This window comes from Apium graveolens, chromosome 7 (genome assembly GCF_009905375.1).
Source record: "Apium graveolens cultivar Ventura chromosome 7, ASM990537v1, whole genome shotgun sequence".
Lineage (NCBI taxonomy): Eukaryota > Viridiplantae > Streptophyta > Magnoliopsida > Apiales > Apiaceae > Apium > Apium graveolens.
In genome coordinates, this window is record NC_133653.1 from 83,788,605 (window position 1) to 83,805,886 (window position 17,282).

Consider the following 17,282-nt stretch of genomic DNA (forward strand, 5'->3'; position numbering starts at 1 on the left):
GGGTACGGTCTATTATTGTGTAAGTGGCTGGGTGGCAGTCCATCAACGCGTGAGGGGCCGGGGTACGGTCTAGCGCGAGGTCCTAATGCGGCCAGGGTGATGACCGGTGAGGAATTCATCCATCTACAGTAGAAAAGGTTACTTATTGGTATCTTTGCCTGATCAGCGAGATATCGGGTTTATGCCAAAATTCTTTTCCTTTCCAAAATTCATTGGATGTTTCAAACTCTGTTCATACTTTACATAACAGAGGTTCCAGGAAATGTTTAAGAGATATATATATATCGAGACTAAATAAAGTATCTCGTAACTTTATTTCATTCAATAATATTTCAAAGATTGAATCTATTCAAATCTTGTCTTGTAGTCTCATCTATGTGATGAACTTTTGAAACTGATTATAACTTGAACGGTGGTAGTTCAAGTAGTATTGGGAAAGATATAAGTATATTGGGGTATTTGGTAACCTCATCTTTTAAACTTATATCTAATTAATAATTGTCTTATGAATGACAAAGATTTTCAGAAAAACGTTGAGACAAGGTTAGATATATGAGATCACCTTGCAACGATATTTTTTATACAGTTATACACTGGGACTTTGTGTATATTATGCATGGAAGAGGACTTCCAATATTTTGAAAAGTATATATGTATATACTGAATATTTTGCGACTTCATCGCATTAAGATATCAAACTTGGTTCATTTCTTTTGACCAAGACTTTCATGAGTATTATGAGTAGGCTCATATATTGTAAATCATTATACATATTATTTTGGTGGGCTTGCTGCTCACCCTTGCTTTATTTCTTCATCACACAACAACAGTTAGGAAAGATGGCCAGACTCCAGCAGACCCAGCGCAAGCGCGTGGGAAGCGTCCCGCGTCTTCCCGTTGATGTTGTAGCTGCTATAGCTGCAGAGGTAGATCTATTGTAGATCAGACCATCTACTTTTGAGAATCAATTATGTATAATTATAACTTGTGGCAGATAATGGCAATTAACTATAAATTTATCAAGTAATCATTTCGGGTTGTAATAACTTTTAAATTGTGGATTCAAAGACTTGTACTTATTTAAATTTCATCTCTGAGACTATAACGGGTTGTGGTGTATGTTAGTGTGGGGTCACAGCATAAGGTTATTTATTATTAATTAAGTGAAGTGATATTGTGGAAAGAAAGACCGTGACGACCCGGATCCCCGACCCCGGATCTGGGGGTGTTACAGAAATGGTATCAGAGCTAAGCGTTATAAACCTCAGAGATGATGGGACGTTAAGATAATAAGTTAACTAAGATAATAAGAACTCTTGCCAAGTTCATAGTCGGGCTACCTAACGTAGCACTGACAGTTAAAACCCTTATGGGAACCCTTATAAATATCGTGATAGAAGCGTAGTTCGTTATCGTAGATGGTAGCGGGACTCCGAACCCTGAGGTTGAGGAGCAACAGCGCGATGATGTTTTATTACTAACCGGAGATCAGATTATGGATCCAATAGAGCGTCCTAATGCAGGACCGGATGATGCTGATATTGAAGATGTAGCGGTTGAGGAGGTTGTCCTAGAAGGGATAGTTGTTGAGGAGGATCCCAAGGAGGATCCTGACAAGATTGGATAAAGGACCACTGATGAATTGATGACCATGGTTAGGTCGACTACCAGAGGTAGGATTGGTCGGTCACTACTGGAGGTTCGTTCAAGTTTGTAAAGATAGTAGCCCCTTTAACGCGGCTTACTCGTAAGACTGAGAAGTTCGAATGGACAGAGAAATGCGAGAACAGCTTTCAAGAACTGAAGCAGAGGTTGGTGATGGCCCCTATGCTGGCGTTGCCGGATGGAAAAGGAGATTTTGTGATTTGTAAGTGACGCTTCGCATAAGGAATTAGGGTGCTTCTTAGCACAGCAAGATAATCGCGTCTGCGTCAAGACAATTAAGGTAATATGAAATTTGATATCACCGCCCATGAGCTTAGGCTCGTGGCAATAGTTTTACCCTAAAGATTGGAGGCACTACTTGTATGGAGAGAAGTGCAAGATTTACACAAACCATAGGAGCTCTAGTACCTTTTTACGTAGAAAGAGCTCAATATATGCCGGAGGAGGCAGTTAGAGCTAATCAAGAATAATGATTGGGAGATTCTTTATCATTCGGGGAAAGCCAATATGGTGGCTGATGCCCTTAGTAAAAAGGAGAGACTCAAGATGATAATGTCTTTTGGAGAGTTTATAAGAGATTTTGAGAAAATGGAAATAAAAGTGAAGGTAACCGGAGCCGGTACCGAAAAGCTGTTTGAGATTGCAATACAGCCCGAATTATTGGAAAAGATCATATTGTGCCAGAAAAAGTTATGAATGAAGGCAGAGAGCCAACAATTAGATAAAAGATTAATATCGAGAAAGATGGTAAGGGTATAATGAGGTATTCCTATAGAATTTGGGGTTCCAAATGTTTAAGAGCTTAAAGATGAAATCTTAGATGAAAGCTAGTTTGAGGAATAAGAGTTAGAGCAAACCCTGAATGTGATAGTCAGGGAGGACGCCATCAAGATAGAAGGAACCCATAACATAATGAAGTGGAAAATGAGGATTTTAACGTACAAGATAACCCCAAGTATGGGAGAAGGATGAAACATTCCATACTAAGGAAATGGAAAGTCGAGTAAGGAAAGGAGACCCGAGACGGTACTCCAATATGGCAATTCATGGACCTGTCTAAAGAGAACTTAGACTATTATCCCCAACCACCACCCTGAGGGGACAATGCGGCAGGAAATTCTTTCATGACCTTAAAGCGTTAAGCTCTCAGAGTTCCAAGGAATAAGTTGACCTAGTCGAGGCAAGAGCCTGGCTAAAGGAAATATAGGAATCATTTGAGATTCTAAATGATTGACGAACCACAAAGGACTGTTTTTGTCACTTACCCTCCTAAGAGAGAGGCCACCCGCTGGTGAAAGACCAAGAAAGGTACGGAGCCAGAGGTTATGATAAACTGATTAAAGTTCAGCCAATTGTTTTCGGGAAAGTAATTCCCAAGGTTATGGAGAGAGTGTAAAAGCTTTAGAGCCAGAACAAAGGCAGACGAGTATGATGAATTGTGAATTTAAGTTGTAAAAGTTGTCATGATTCGTTCTAAGGACACGAATCCGGAATGACGGGATGTTTGAAATCAATGCTTATGTTGTGTTGGTTCATGAAATAATGATAAGAGAAAGGGAAATAAAAAGGGACTGAAGTGGAAAGGGATATAAAGGCAAAAGAGTTTGAGGTATGATAAGGGAGTCGGGTATGAGGAAACCCTAAAGACTCATAGCAATAGAAATAGAAAAGTATGTAATCGTCAGGATGATGATGATCCACCATGAGTTAAAATTGATGGTTGAAGGCATAAGAGATACATATATTGTACCCCCTTTAAGTTGGGAGGATTCGAGGAAACCTTGAGATAATTCGAAGGATAAATAATGAGACGCGGATAGACTGAGGAGACAAGAAAGTAAGAAATCAGGAAAAAAAAAATTTGGATGAAGGAAGTGACCTTCAATAATGTGAAATGTAAGACCGGTGGCTCGATACCCAGAAAGGGAGACGCCAGGTATGAGAGATATCCCAACATTGAGATGACTGTGGAGATAAACAACAAAAGTAAATAAGGAATTATTAAGAAGAGGTTCACGTTGAACATGACCAATATCTTCCAGAACATCCATGTTATCATTACCAAATCAGGAAAGAAAAGCGGATGACCATTGTTATCTTTTGGAGGCCATATGGATTGACCTCAATTTGAATAAGGATGTTATTATGAAGTTAGGTATAGACTATCGAGGTGGGAATGATTGAATAGGACACCCTTATCAGGGATATATGACTTGGGTTATCCATAGAAGGATGCAGGTACCTTTTAAAGGTGGAATTAAGGATAGAACATTGGTAACTTAAAATGAATCCTAGGGGACTGCATAAAGGTTGGCATGTCACCCTTAATAGGGACAGTATGAGTTTTGACAGGATGAATTGGAAAGGATTAAGGTAATAACAACCTTTAAGAATCAGTGGAGAATTTTTTCCAGAAGTATATAGACAATGGTTCTAGTAGTAGTAAATGGTATTTTGATATGCCCTGTATCTAAGGAATACAGGAGGAACGATTCAAGGATAACCCTAGAGGTTTTATAAGGAAAAAGGTAATATTCAAAATTCTCAAGAATAGAAATGTTGATAAAGGAAATATGACGTAATTATATTGATGCCAAGTGAGGCACGTGTTAAACCACGAGAAGGTATGGATCGAACCAGTAATGGTCGAAATTGTTCAGGGCAATTAGGACTTAAGATAGAAGATGCTCTAAGTATAATTGAGAGTCAGTCATGACAGTGATTAACCTCTAAAGACTGAGGCAATAACTTATGGAAAAATGGTGATTTTTTTTTTACTCATCAGATTTTAAGGAAAACATCTTCACATAAGCTGTGATTGAAATGAGGTAGAAAATTATTTGGAGGTGGTTAAAATGACATTGACTATAAGGAAATTGTACTATCAGGAAAGGCCAAAGAGGTGGCCGACACTTTAAAGGTAAGTGGATAATTATAGGCGCGTGTGCCAAAAGAATACAGTGATGATGGTTAAAAAAAAATGTGAAGGTTGAATTATGGTTTGGAAGATTGACATTCCTTCTGATGACTGTGCAATACCCAACCGTAATAGTAGTTGGTAAAGGTTTAATTCGTGTAATCGCCATGAACGGGCTATCTATCTTAGAAGGTCCTATCTTGAGATAAGCCAGGACCATGTTTCAAAAAGGACTAGATGAACCCTTGAGTTAAGTCTTCTATTTAAGGCATATGATTAAGAATGGTATTAACCTGCTATCATTGCTTTGATTGAAACTCTTCTGCAATTTTATCTGCTTCATGTCATGAAAGTACGTCAGAGTTTGGAGTGTTCTTCATGAATTGTGATTGGTGGTTATGTTAACTCCTTAGGAGAATTTGATACAACATGTATAGACTCCGTATGGTTAGATATTAAGATTTTATGGAAAAATGAATGACTACAGTGGGTCAGTGGTGGACCATAGTAAGGCAGCAATGATTCTGCGAGTAGTGAGCTGATTACAACCATGAGAGTTGTATTGGAATGGGTGTTGAGATTGAGTACCACTAATCGGGTCGTGGTAGTGTATAAGTTATCACTGATAGACTAATTAAGTAGAGTATCTACCTAGTGAATTATTATTCTTTCTTATCAATAGAGAGTCGTATTATTATACGAGGAAGGTTGCGGTGCAAGCATAGAATTCTAGTAGCGATGATGTATAGAATGAGATCCCAGATTCGATTTTCGATGTCGAGGGAGTTTCAAAGGTGATTGTGTTTAAACTCGAGGAAGAGCATGGGTCCATAGAATGATGGACGGAATAGAAATATTTAGGCATGGGAAATACGATGCTATAATACTTGATGCTGATATAAATACGTTTATGTTTTGTTCTCCTATGACAAACCTCTATAATTCAGAGGTAGGTTCCAAGCCAGATATTTTGTGGCAGTATATATATTTTTTTTATATACAATTCTCTTAAATTTGTTCTTTTCTCTTCTTTTCATTTCATGTAAGCTGAGAAGAACAACCCTTCCAGAAGGGGAGGTATTGCCGAATGACTATCTATCTGTGTGATAGAAGCCTAGTAGGATACCATCTATTGTTTAATTGCTTGTCAAGTACTAAAGGCTGGCCACCTTCTGTACTAACTATGCGATATAACAAGTGTTCATGATCTTAGTGATCTCTCAACAAATTCCTTTACTTCTATTTGATTGATCAAATTTTGGAAAATAGAAACAACTGAAAAAGGAGTAATAAAGTGGTGGTAGTATGCGGAATGGGAACACGTTCGTGATACTAAGGTTGGCGTGGTTATTAAAAGGTTATAGAACGCTAACGAGCAAAAGTATAACCAGTATAATATTAGGAACGGAAGGTGATAGCGATTACGAACTGGAAAAGAATGGGTATTGAGAAGCAAGAGCTCTAATGATTGGAAGCTATGATAAGAGTCTGTGTAATAGACTTGAAAGAATTTGGAATGATCATTTAATTCGGATTGAGTTATCTTACGACAATAGATCATATGTCATTATCGAGATGTCGCCTTATGAGATCCTTGAAGGAAGACAATGTCGATCTCCCTTATGTTAGGATGAAGTTGTAGAGCGCAAGATGCTCGGACCCGCAGTAGTCCAAAGGACTAAGGGTATGATAGATCTAATCAGAGGACGGCTGGTAGTAGCCCAAGATGGACATGATAAGTATGTTGATTTGACACGAAAGGATAAAGAGTATGAAATAGGGGACCTATAATGTTATAGGTATCCCTTGGAAAGGATTGATGAGGTTCGGAAAGAAAGGAAAGCTAAGTCTACAATTTGTTGGACCCTTGGATATATTAAGACGTTTGGGAGGTTAGCATATGAGCTAGCCTTACCCCCGAACCTGCAACAAGTTCATAACGTATTCCACGTATCAATGTTAAGGAAGTGAAATTCAGATGCCAGATAAATAGAGGCATATGAGCGCATAGATATGTAACCCGACGTAACCTATATGGAGCAACCAGGAAGGGTTATAGAGTGAAAAGGGAACAAGTGCTTTGGAGAAGGGTTATCAAACTATTCAGAGTTTGATGGAAGAACCACAATGTGGGAAAATTTACTTGAGAGTTAGAAAATGTAATGCTAAGAAAGTATCCCCATTTGTTTTCTATCTGATTCCGGGACGGAATCCTTTTAAGGAGGGGAGACTGTAATAACCCCAATTTTTGAGAAATTTTGAAACCCTTATGAATAGTGTTTTTGCTGATCGAGAAAACTTTTCATGCCACACTATGTAGGGGTTCTGTTATGGATATTCTGAGATTTTATTAGTACTCTATATGGTATATAAGTGTATGTAAAGATCGTCAGAATCCAATTCCGAACACTTTGATTTTTCCCGAAAATCCACTAGATACGGAAAGAATTGAGTATAAGGTAACATGATTAAAAGGATTTAAATTCAAGGATTATAAGAGAGGATCATAAAAGGAATATAATGTATTGAGAAAGGTTAAGGGAACCCAAGTAATAAGATCCCGGGTATGATCCCTCAAACGATAAACGAGAACGAAAGTTAAGTGAACCGTATAACAGATCAGCGGTCATTAGCCAAGTAATTAAGAGCTAATCAAAGAGGTTAGTGATGATGATGTCACCACACCAACAAGAAGATGACAAGTGTGGGAAGATGACATAGGAGGATGACATAAGCATGACCAAAGGGAAGGTATTGTTGGTTGATTTCAAGCCACACAAATTTTACCATGGTTAAAAGGTAATTAACAAAACAAAAGGATATCAACCAAGCTTTTTATGCACAAAGATCAAGAAAACAAAGCAAGCTTCTCTCTCCCCCCTTTTCATCTTCTTCATTTCGAATTTTTCACCAAAATGGTGAATTAGAAATTCAAAACACAAGCTATACTCCATGGAAAATTATAAGGTTTGTTTCTTTGGATCCTATATTTCATAACTAAGAAGAGCAAGTAGTTTGAGTGCTTGAATCAAAGGTTTTCTATCTCAAACAAATCATTTTAGTTTAGGGTGAATAGTAACTTTCAAGAACAAATTTGTGATTCTTGATTTTATTTGCAAGGTCAAGGTAGCTTAAGCATATATTAAGGCTTCCATGGACATTCCAAGGATCTTTCATGGATTAAAAGCTTCAAGGAAGGTATAATCTCTTAACCAAGATTTGTTATTGAATGTTAAGAGCATAATATGAGTAATATAGTTCATGAGAGGCTTGATGGTTGTGTATGTAGAGATTAGTTGGTTTTGGGTTGTTTTTGGAGTTGTAAATCTTGGTTGTTGATTAATGAACTTAAGTGTAGTTTAAATTCATGATAAAGAATAGTATAAATTGTTAATGTTGAGTTGTTGGGGCTGTTATGATAAAGTATGGATGGAGTTTTGATTGGGTTGTGAATTGGGATTGATTGGTGGTTGAATTGGTTGGTAAAATTTTGGGAAATCGCGTAAACATAGCCGTCGTAATGTCCGATTTTCTTTGGACTATTTTTGTGCATAACATTAGGACCCGAGAACCCACTGCTAGATTATGACCACTGCCATGTTTAGATAGCTCATGTTACGAGCTTCGTTTTGATATGTAGTTCGTTTGATTCCGATGTACGATTTAGGAAAAACGACCGTTTTAAGTAACGGCGTTTCGCGAACGAAACATTTCCCCTCGCCTTACTTTGAAACCTTGGTTAAAGACCTTAAAGGACTAATTGGAGTATGAAACAATTATGTAAGGTGGATTAGGTAGTTGGTAAGGTACTCGCGAAAGAATCTCCATAAAACCCTTAATGGTTAATTTATTAAAAATGGTGGAGCCGAGAGTACTCGAGCGACTTAAGTAAACCGTTAAGCGCGAAAGCGAACATTAGGACTCTAAATGGTTAAAGTCTAGTTTCTTAAGCGACCGGGGTTTAATTCCGACTTATGTTGTTGTTCATAGGTTATCGGACCCACTCTAAGCGTAAGTCTATCCGGGAGCACTCAGGCAAGTATTCTATCCGTTATACTGTTGTTGTGATGTATACATTTGTATATGCATGATCTTGCGATAAATGCATATTGGTTATTTAGCAAATTCTTGCGATATATTGTAGCATGTGATAGGGTATATATGCATGCCTGTTTCATATTCTTGAAATATATATCTGTTGATTCAGTTGATAATACCTATGCTAGAGGATAGCGGTAATTTGCATATACCCTTAGTATAGGGACCCAAAGGTGAACATATTTCTAAACCGGGAGTCGATGTTCCCGAGTATAATATATATATTTTTATATATATATGGTTATAGTTTTCAAAACTATTAATCGAATAAGGTTTATTCGATAACTTTAACTTTATTTTATAATTGAATATTATTTCGAATATTCATCTGAGGACTTATGACTCCTTTTATTTTATTATTTGAATAATATTTGAATATTCATTCGAGGGCTTATGACTCGGTTTATATTATTTAATGAATATTATTTGAATATTCATTTGAGGATCTATGACTCCGATTATTTGCTGAAATATATTCTTTATTCTATTAAAGAATAAGGTGTTAATAATCAAACTTATTTTCGATTATTCAAATAAAGATAATACTTTCATATAAGTGTATCTTTGGTTATTTAATACTCGTTTCAAGTATAAATTTTAATACTTCTACTTCAATTATTTTTATAAAGATTATTCTTTATGGGAATATTATTTAAATAATAATATTCGGTCATTTTCTAAATATTCTGGGGACTGATTTACTTCATTAAATCAGCCTTACTCCAAACACTCTTTAAAGTGTTTTCGAGTCTTCAAAATGATTTTTAAAAGTCAGAGCGGATCCCAAAACTCATTTTTATATTTAAGATCTTCCTTTTTAAAGGGGATTTAAATACTCGCTCAAAACCTGGGGAATCCGGCTCTGTGGTGTATTTTATATTCGCAACGAGGTTGCAGATTTGGTAAATGAATTGATTACTTGCCCAACGTTCGGGAAGTAAGCCCATCTCATTGAGTCGGCATAAGCGACAGGCCGGGGTACGGTCTATTATTGTGTAAGTGGCTGGGTGGCAGTCCATCAACGCGTGAGGGGCCGGGGTACGGTCTAGCGCGAGGTCCTAATGCGGCCAGGGTGATGACCGGTGAGGAATTCATCCATCTACAGTAGAAAAGGTTACTTATTGGTATCTTTGCCTGATCAGCGAGATATCGGGTTTATGCCAAAATTCTTTTCCTTTCCAAAATTCATTGGATGTTTCAAACTCTGTTCATACTTTACATAACAGAGGTTCCAGGAAATGTTTAAGAGATATATATATATCGAGACTAAATAAAGTATCTCGTAACTTTATTTCATTCAATAATATTTCAAAGATTGAATCTATTCAAATCTTGTCTTGTAGTCTCATCTATGTGATGAACTTTTGAAACTGATTATAACTTGAACGGTGGTAGTTCAAGTAGTATTGGGAAAGATATAAGTATATTGGGGTATTTGGTAACCTCATCTTTTAAACTTATATCTAATTAATAATTGTCTTATGAATGACAAAGATTTTCAGAAAAACGTTGAGACAAGGTTAGATATATGAGATCACCTTGCAACGATATTTTTTATACAGTTATACACTGGGACTTTGTGTATATTATGCATGGAAGAGGACTTCCAATATTTTGAAAAGTATATATGTATATATACTGAATATTTTGCGACTTCATCGCATTAAGATATCAAACTTGGTTCATTTCTTTTGACCAAGACTTTCATGAGTATTATGAGTAGGCTCATATATTGTAAATCATTATACATATTATTTGGTGGGCTTGCTGCTCACCCTTGCTTTATTTCTTCATCACACAACAACAGTTAGGAAAGATGGCCAGACTCCAGCAGACCCAGCGCAAGCGCGTGGGAAGCGTCCCGCGTCTTCCCGTTGATGTTGTAGCTGCTATAGCTGCAGAGGTAGATCTATTGTAGATCAGACCATCTACTTTTGAGAATCAATTATGTATAATTATAACTTGTGGCAGATAATGGAAATTAACTATAAATTTATCAAGTAATCATTTCGGGTTGTAATAACTTTTAAATTGTGGATTCAAAGACTTGTACTTATTTAAATTTCATCTCTGAGACTATAACGGGTTGTGGTGTATGTTAGTGTGGGGTCACAGCATAAGGTTATTTATTATTAATTAAGTGAAGTGATATTGTGGAAAGAAAGACCGTGACGACCCGGATCCCCGACCCCGGATCTGGGGGTGTTACAACTGGTTACATTCTTTACCGGCTGGGTCCATCACTACTTGGCAAGATCTTGCACAAAAGTTTCTGGTAAAGTTCTATCCAATAGCCAAAACTGTAGCTATGACAAGTGCTCTTACTCAGTTTGCGCAGCAACTAGGAGAAACTATGTGCGAAGCTTGGGAACGCTATAAGGAGACGTTGAGAAAGTGTCCACATCATGGTATGCCTGACTGGATGGTGATCACTGGTTTCTATAATGGTTTGGGGGTCCAATCTCGGCCCATGCTCGATGCAGCTTCTGGAGGCGCCTTGTGGGCCAAGAGCTATACTGAGGTATATAATCTCATTGAAACCATGGCTGCAAACGAGTATCAAAACCCAACTCAAAGGATGATGCCTGGGAAGGTAGCAGGTATTTTGGAAGTCGATGCAGCTACAGCTATTGCAGCGCTGCTCAAGGCGTTGTCTATGAAGGTCGATTCTTTAACCAGCTATGGAGTCAATCAAATAGCTATTGTCTGTAAGCTTTGTGCAAGCTCTCATGCTACAGATCAATGTTCTCTTGTTAATGAATCTGTTCAGTATATGAACAATTACCAACGACCGCAGCAGCCTGTGCCCGCTACTTATCATCCTAATAACAGAAATCATCCCAATTTCAGCTGAAGCAATAACCAGAATGTTGTTCAGCAACCATATCAGCAAGCTACAAGTAAACAGTTTAATCCACCTTGTTAGATATATTTGATAATGTCATGGCTAATATAATTTATGTTTAGATTTCAGATCTTACTTAACAGGACAAATTAGTACTTAACTGTTGATCAGTACTTATATTGGAAGTCAGGACTTAAGGATATCAGTACTTATATTATCAGGAGATAATTATCAGAAGTTAGATATCAGAATTTAAGTGCTGAAGGATGATTAGAGAAGGACAGTAGCTGATTAAGGAAAGAAGATCGAGATAAACATAAGAAGAGATATGCATGAAGAAGGAATTCCGTGAAGAATGGAATACTTGGAAGAAAAGATATCTGATTGATATATTTTAGGAAGCATAATTATATTCCATATCAATTAGCGATTATCTTATAACTGTGTATTATATAAACACAGACATAGGGTTTACACTATAAGTGTTATCATATATTCGAGAAGATTATTCATTGTAACCCTAGCAGCTCTCGTGATATTTGTTCATCACTAAGAGGTAACAGTTCCATACTGTAACAGAGTTTATTGTTTCAATAAAGTTTGTTTTCTGTTACTTAATATATTAAAGTTTGATTTGATTGTATTATATACTGTATTCACCCCCTCTACAGTGTGTGTGTGACCTAACAAGTGGTATCAGAGCTTATCTGTTAACACACATACAGTTAAAGATCCAAACATAATCATGTCTGACACAGAAACTCCAACTAAGCCTACCAAAACTGAAGAACCTCCAAAGCCACAGATTCAAAGTCGGTATGAGACTATCAGGGTTCCCATACTGAGACCATCAGAATATCCCATATGGAAGGTAAGGATGACCATGTTCCTGGAAGCAACAGATCCAGAATACCTTGATAGAATCAAGGAAGGGCCTCACAAACCATCCAAGCTCGCTGTTGCAGTTGCAGGTGAAGCAGCAAAGACCGTACCAAAGGAGAAGAGTTATTATACTGCTGAAGATATAGCATCAATTGCTAAGGATGCCAAGGTACGACACTTACTGCATAGTGCCATTGATAATGTAATGTCAAACAGGGTAATCAACTGCAAGACTGCTAAGGATATATGGGATGCTCTGGAAATAAGGTGTCAGGGAACTGACACAATTAAGAAGAATAGGAAGACAATACTCACTCAAGAGTATGAACACTTTGACTCAAAGACTAATGAGTCATTGAATGATTTATATGATAGATTTATCAAACTTATGAATGATTTGTCATTGGTTGATAAAGAGTATGATCTTGAAGATTCAAACCTTAAGTTCCTGTTAGCTCTTCCTGAATGCTGGGATTTGAAGGCAACGACAATAAGAGACAACTACAATCTTGATGAAACAACTCTTGACAAAATCTATGGAATGCTCAAGACTCATGAGCTTGAGATGGAACAAAGTAGCAAGAGGAAAGGAGGAAAGTCAAGGACAGTTGCTCTTAAGGCTGAAGAAGAATTCCCCAAAGCAGCTTCCTCAAGGAAAGACAAGGGTAAAGCTCTTGTCATAAAGTCTGAAACTGAGTCATCAAGTTCTGAAAGTGATGATGACTCAGATTCTGAAAGCTTGCCTGAGACTGATGCTGATGAGGAGATGATGAAGCTGTGTGCTCTTATGGTGAAAGGAATCACAAAGATTGCATACAGGAAGTTCAGGAAGGGAAAGAAGTTTTCCAGGAAAGGCATAAGTTCTGATAAGAAGAATTTTAGAAGATCTGAAGGCAGAGGAGGAAAGTCTGATAGAGGAGATTACACCAATGTTAAATGCTATAACTGTGGTGAGAAAGGCCACATATCTCCTGATTGCAAGAAGGTAAAGGGTGACAAAGGCAAGGCTCTTGTCACAAAGCAGAAAAGCTGGACAAACACCTCAGACTCTGAAAGTGAGGAAAACTATGCATTGATGGCAAATGCTGATAAAGAAAGTGCTGAGAGCAGTTCTGAAGCTGCTGAAACAAAGGTACCTCAGACTACTTATGCTTTTCATACTGATGATATTAATGAGTTGAGAAGATATCTTAAAACCAGGTTTGTTAGTTATAGAGATCAAACTTTAACATGTGAAAGATTAACTTCTGAAAATCTTGCATTTAAGAAAAGAAATGATTTCTTAGAAAAAGAGTTAGTCATGTTCCATCAAACTCAGAAGGATAGAGATGATGCTTTTTATGTTAGGGATGAAGTGCTAAAAATGAATGAATCTCTAAAAACTGAGTTAGAAAAGGAAAGAGAGATTATCAGGACTTGGACTAACTCTGGCAAAACAACTCAAAATTTGCTAAGTAGTGGAAACTGGAAAGAGGGCTTAGGTTATGGAGAAGATAAGAATGATAAAGGAACTGAAGAAATTAAGCCTGTTGATAAGCAAAAGCCAAAGTTAAAACCTGTTAAGTTTGTAACTGTAAAGTCTGAAAATGAGAAATCAGAAGTTACAAAGGAATTAACTTTTGACAAACTAAAACAGGAAAAGACAGCTGAAGTGAACATAGGCTTAATGACAAAGAAGCAGCTTAAGCATAAGCTGAAAGATGTTAAGAATGCAAACAAGGTAAAATCACCTAGGAAAAATAGGAATGGAAAGGAAGGTGTGAATAAAAGCAATAATTATAAACCTGTTCCTGATGCTCCTAGGAAAACATGTCATAACTGTGGAAGTTCTAACCATCTGGCTTCTTTTTGCAGGAAGAATAAGAATATTAACTCTTTACCTTCAAAATCAGGAGTTAAGAGTCAGTCTGTTAGATACAAACCACAAAATCCTTGTTTTCATTGTGGTAGTTTATGGCATTCCATTTATACTTGTAAGGAATATCATAGTTTGTACTATGATTATTATCAAATAAAACCTTCTTTGAAGAAAGTTTCCATTGTTCCTTCTAGTGTAAATTCTGATTCAAAGTCTGATAGTGTAAGTTCTGATAAGAAAAATGTTAACATAAACTCTGATGCTAAATCCGCTGCAAATGTTAACAAACTTAATAAGGCCAAAGGATCCAAGCAAGTCTGGGTCCTTAAAACTAATAATTAGTGGTCTTTGTGATTGCAGGGCAACAGGAAAAATATTCTAGTTCTGGACAGTGGATGTTTAGGACATATGACCGGAAATAAGGCCCTGCTATCAGACTTTGTGGAGAAAGCTGGCCCAAGTATTTCTTATGGAGATGGCAACATTGGAAAAACATTGGGATATGGCAATATCAATCTTGGAAATGTCATAATTAAAGAAGTAGCTCTGGTCTCAGGACTTAAACACAACCTACTGAGTATAAGTCAAATCTGTGACAGAGGTTATCATGTTGATTTCTTTGAAGAACACTGTGAAATTGTGAGTAAATCTAAAGGCAAAGTTGTTCTGAAAGGATTCAGGCGTGGTAACATTTATGAAGCTAAGCTTTCAACAAGTACTGATGGTTCTGCAATCTGTCTGATGAGTAGAGCATCAATTGAAGAAAGCTGGAATTGGCATAAGAAACTCTCTCATTTAAATTTCAACAATATAAATGAACTGGTCAAGAAAAATCTTGTGAGAGGACTGCCAAAGTCAGTATTTGCTCCTGATGGTCTTTGTGATTCCTGTCAGAAGGCCAAACAAAGAAAATCTTCATTCAAGAGCAAGACTGAATCATCAATTCTTGAGCCTTATCATCTACTACATGTTGATCTATTTGGTCCAGTAAATGTCATGTCTATTGCAAAGAAGAAGTATGCGTTGGTCATAGTGGATGAGTTCACCAGATACACATGGGTGTATTTCTTGCACACAAAAAGTGAAACTGCATCTATCTTGATTGATCATGTCAAACATCTGGATAAAATGGTCAAAGATTCTGTGAAAATTTTAAGGAGTGATAATGGCACTGAGTTCAAGAATTTGATAATGGAAGAGTTCTGCAAAAACCATGGAATAAAGCTGGAATTTTATGCTCCTGGAACTCCACAACAAAATGGAGTTGTTGAAAGGAAGAATAGAATTCTCATTGAAGCTGCACGTACAATGCTTGAAGAAGCAAAGCTTCCAACCTATTTCTGGGCTGAAGCTGTGCAGACTGCTTGTTTTACTCAAAATGCAACACTCATTAACAAGCATGGAAAAACACCATATGAGATGGTGAAGAAAAAGAAGCCAAATCTGAAATACTTTCATGTATTTGGATGCAAGTGTTTTGTTCTCAAGACTCATCCTGAACAGCTATCAAAGTTTGATCTAAAAGCTGATGAAGGAATCTTTGTTGGATATCCACTTTCCACAAAAGCCTTCAGAGTCTATAATTTGAGGACAAAAGTGGTCATGGAATCTATCAATGTCTCTTTTGATGACAAGAAGATTACTGGTCTTGAAGATTTCATTGACCATGATCAGCTGAGATTTGAAAATGAAGACTCAAATTCTGATATTGAATATCCTGACAGTCTAAGTTCTGATACTGTGAACTCTGATGGAATAAACTCTGATGTTATTGAAACTGTGGTGGCTACGCCAAGGGAAGATGCACCTATGCAGGGGGAGCATACTCAAGATCCTACCACAACTCAAGAAACATCAGAACATACATCTGGCTCTTCAAGTTCTGATTCGTCAAGTTCTGATAAGCCAAGTTCTGATAGTGCTGAAAATCTAAATACTGAAGACTCCAACTCAGAGAGCATAGTTTCAGAGGGAGCATCAGAAAATGAAAATGAAGATAGCATGGATCATGGGGGAGCATCCAGTTCTAGAGAAAACCTTCTATCTGCAAGGAAGTGGACAAAATCACATACACCGGATTTGATAATTGGAAATCCTGATGCAGGTGTCAGAACTAGAACAGGTACTTCAAATGAATGTCTCTACAATTCTTTTCTCTCTCAGACTGAGCCAAAGAAAGTTGAAGAAGCTCTTCAAGATGCTGATTGGGTGCAAGCAATGCAGGAAGAGTTAAATGAATTTGAAAGAAACAAAGTCTGGACCCTAGTGCCAAGACCAAAGAATAGATCTGTTGTTGGTACAAAGTGGGTATTCAGAAACAAAACTGACAGTGATGGCATAATTACAAGGAATAAGGCAAGGCTGGTTGCAAAAGGATATTCTCAACAGGAGGGAATTGATTATGATGAAACATTTGCACCAGTTGCTAGGTTAGAAGCCATAAGGATATTTTTGGCTTATGCTGCTCACAAAAAGTTTACGGTCTTTCAAATGAATGTGAAAAGTGCTTTTCTCAATGGAGAATTGGAGGAGGAGGTATATGTTGAACAACCTCCAGGCTTTGTAGATTCCAAACATCCAGATTATGTCTACAGGCTTGATAAAGCACTTTATGGACTTAAGGAAGCTCCTAAAGCATGGTATGAGACTTTAGCTCAGTTTCTTCTGGAAAGTGGATTCAACAGAGGAACAATAGACAAAACACTGTTCTACCTCAACCATGGAAAGGACTTACTTATGGTCCAGATTTATGTTGATGATATCATTTTTGGGTCTACAAATGATAAACTTTGCAAGAAGTTTGCCAAACTAATGCAGTCAAGATATCAGATGAGTATGATGGGGGAACTTAGCTATTTTCTGGGCCTTCAAGTCAAGCAGAATGAAGAAGGCACTTTTATTTGTCAAACCAAGTACACCAGAAACTTGCTGAAGAAATTTGGAATGCAAGATTGTTCAAGTGCATCCACTCCCATGGCCACTGCAACAAAACTGGATAAGGATATCGGTAAATCAGT

General features: G+C 37.2%; 1 non-coding gene across 1 annotated transcript; it reads right to left on the bottom strand.

Annotated features, from left to right (window-relative positions):
* Nucleotides 1–10,985: 10,985 nt before the first annotated feature.
* LOC141675934 (small nucleolar RNA R71) lies at nucleotides 10,986–11,092 on the bottom strand. The gene has a single exon (XR_012556557.1). It is a non-coding gene; the product is annotated as a small nucleolar RNA R71 (small nucleolar RNA).
* Nucleotides 11,093–17,282: the final 6,190 nt, after the last annotated feature.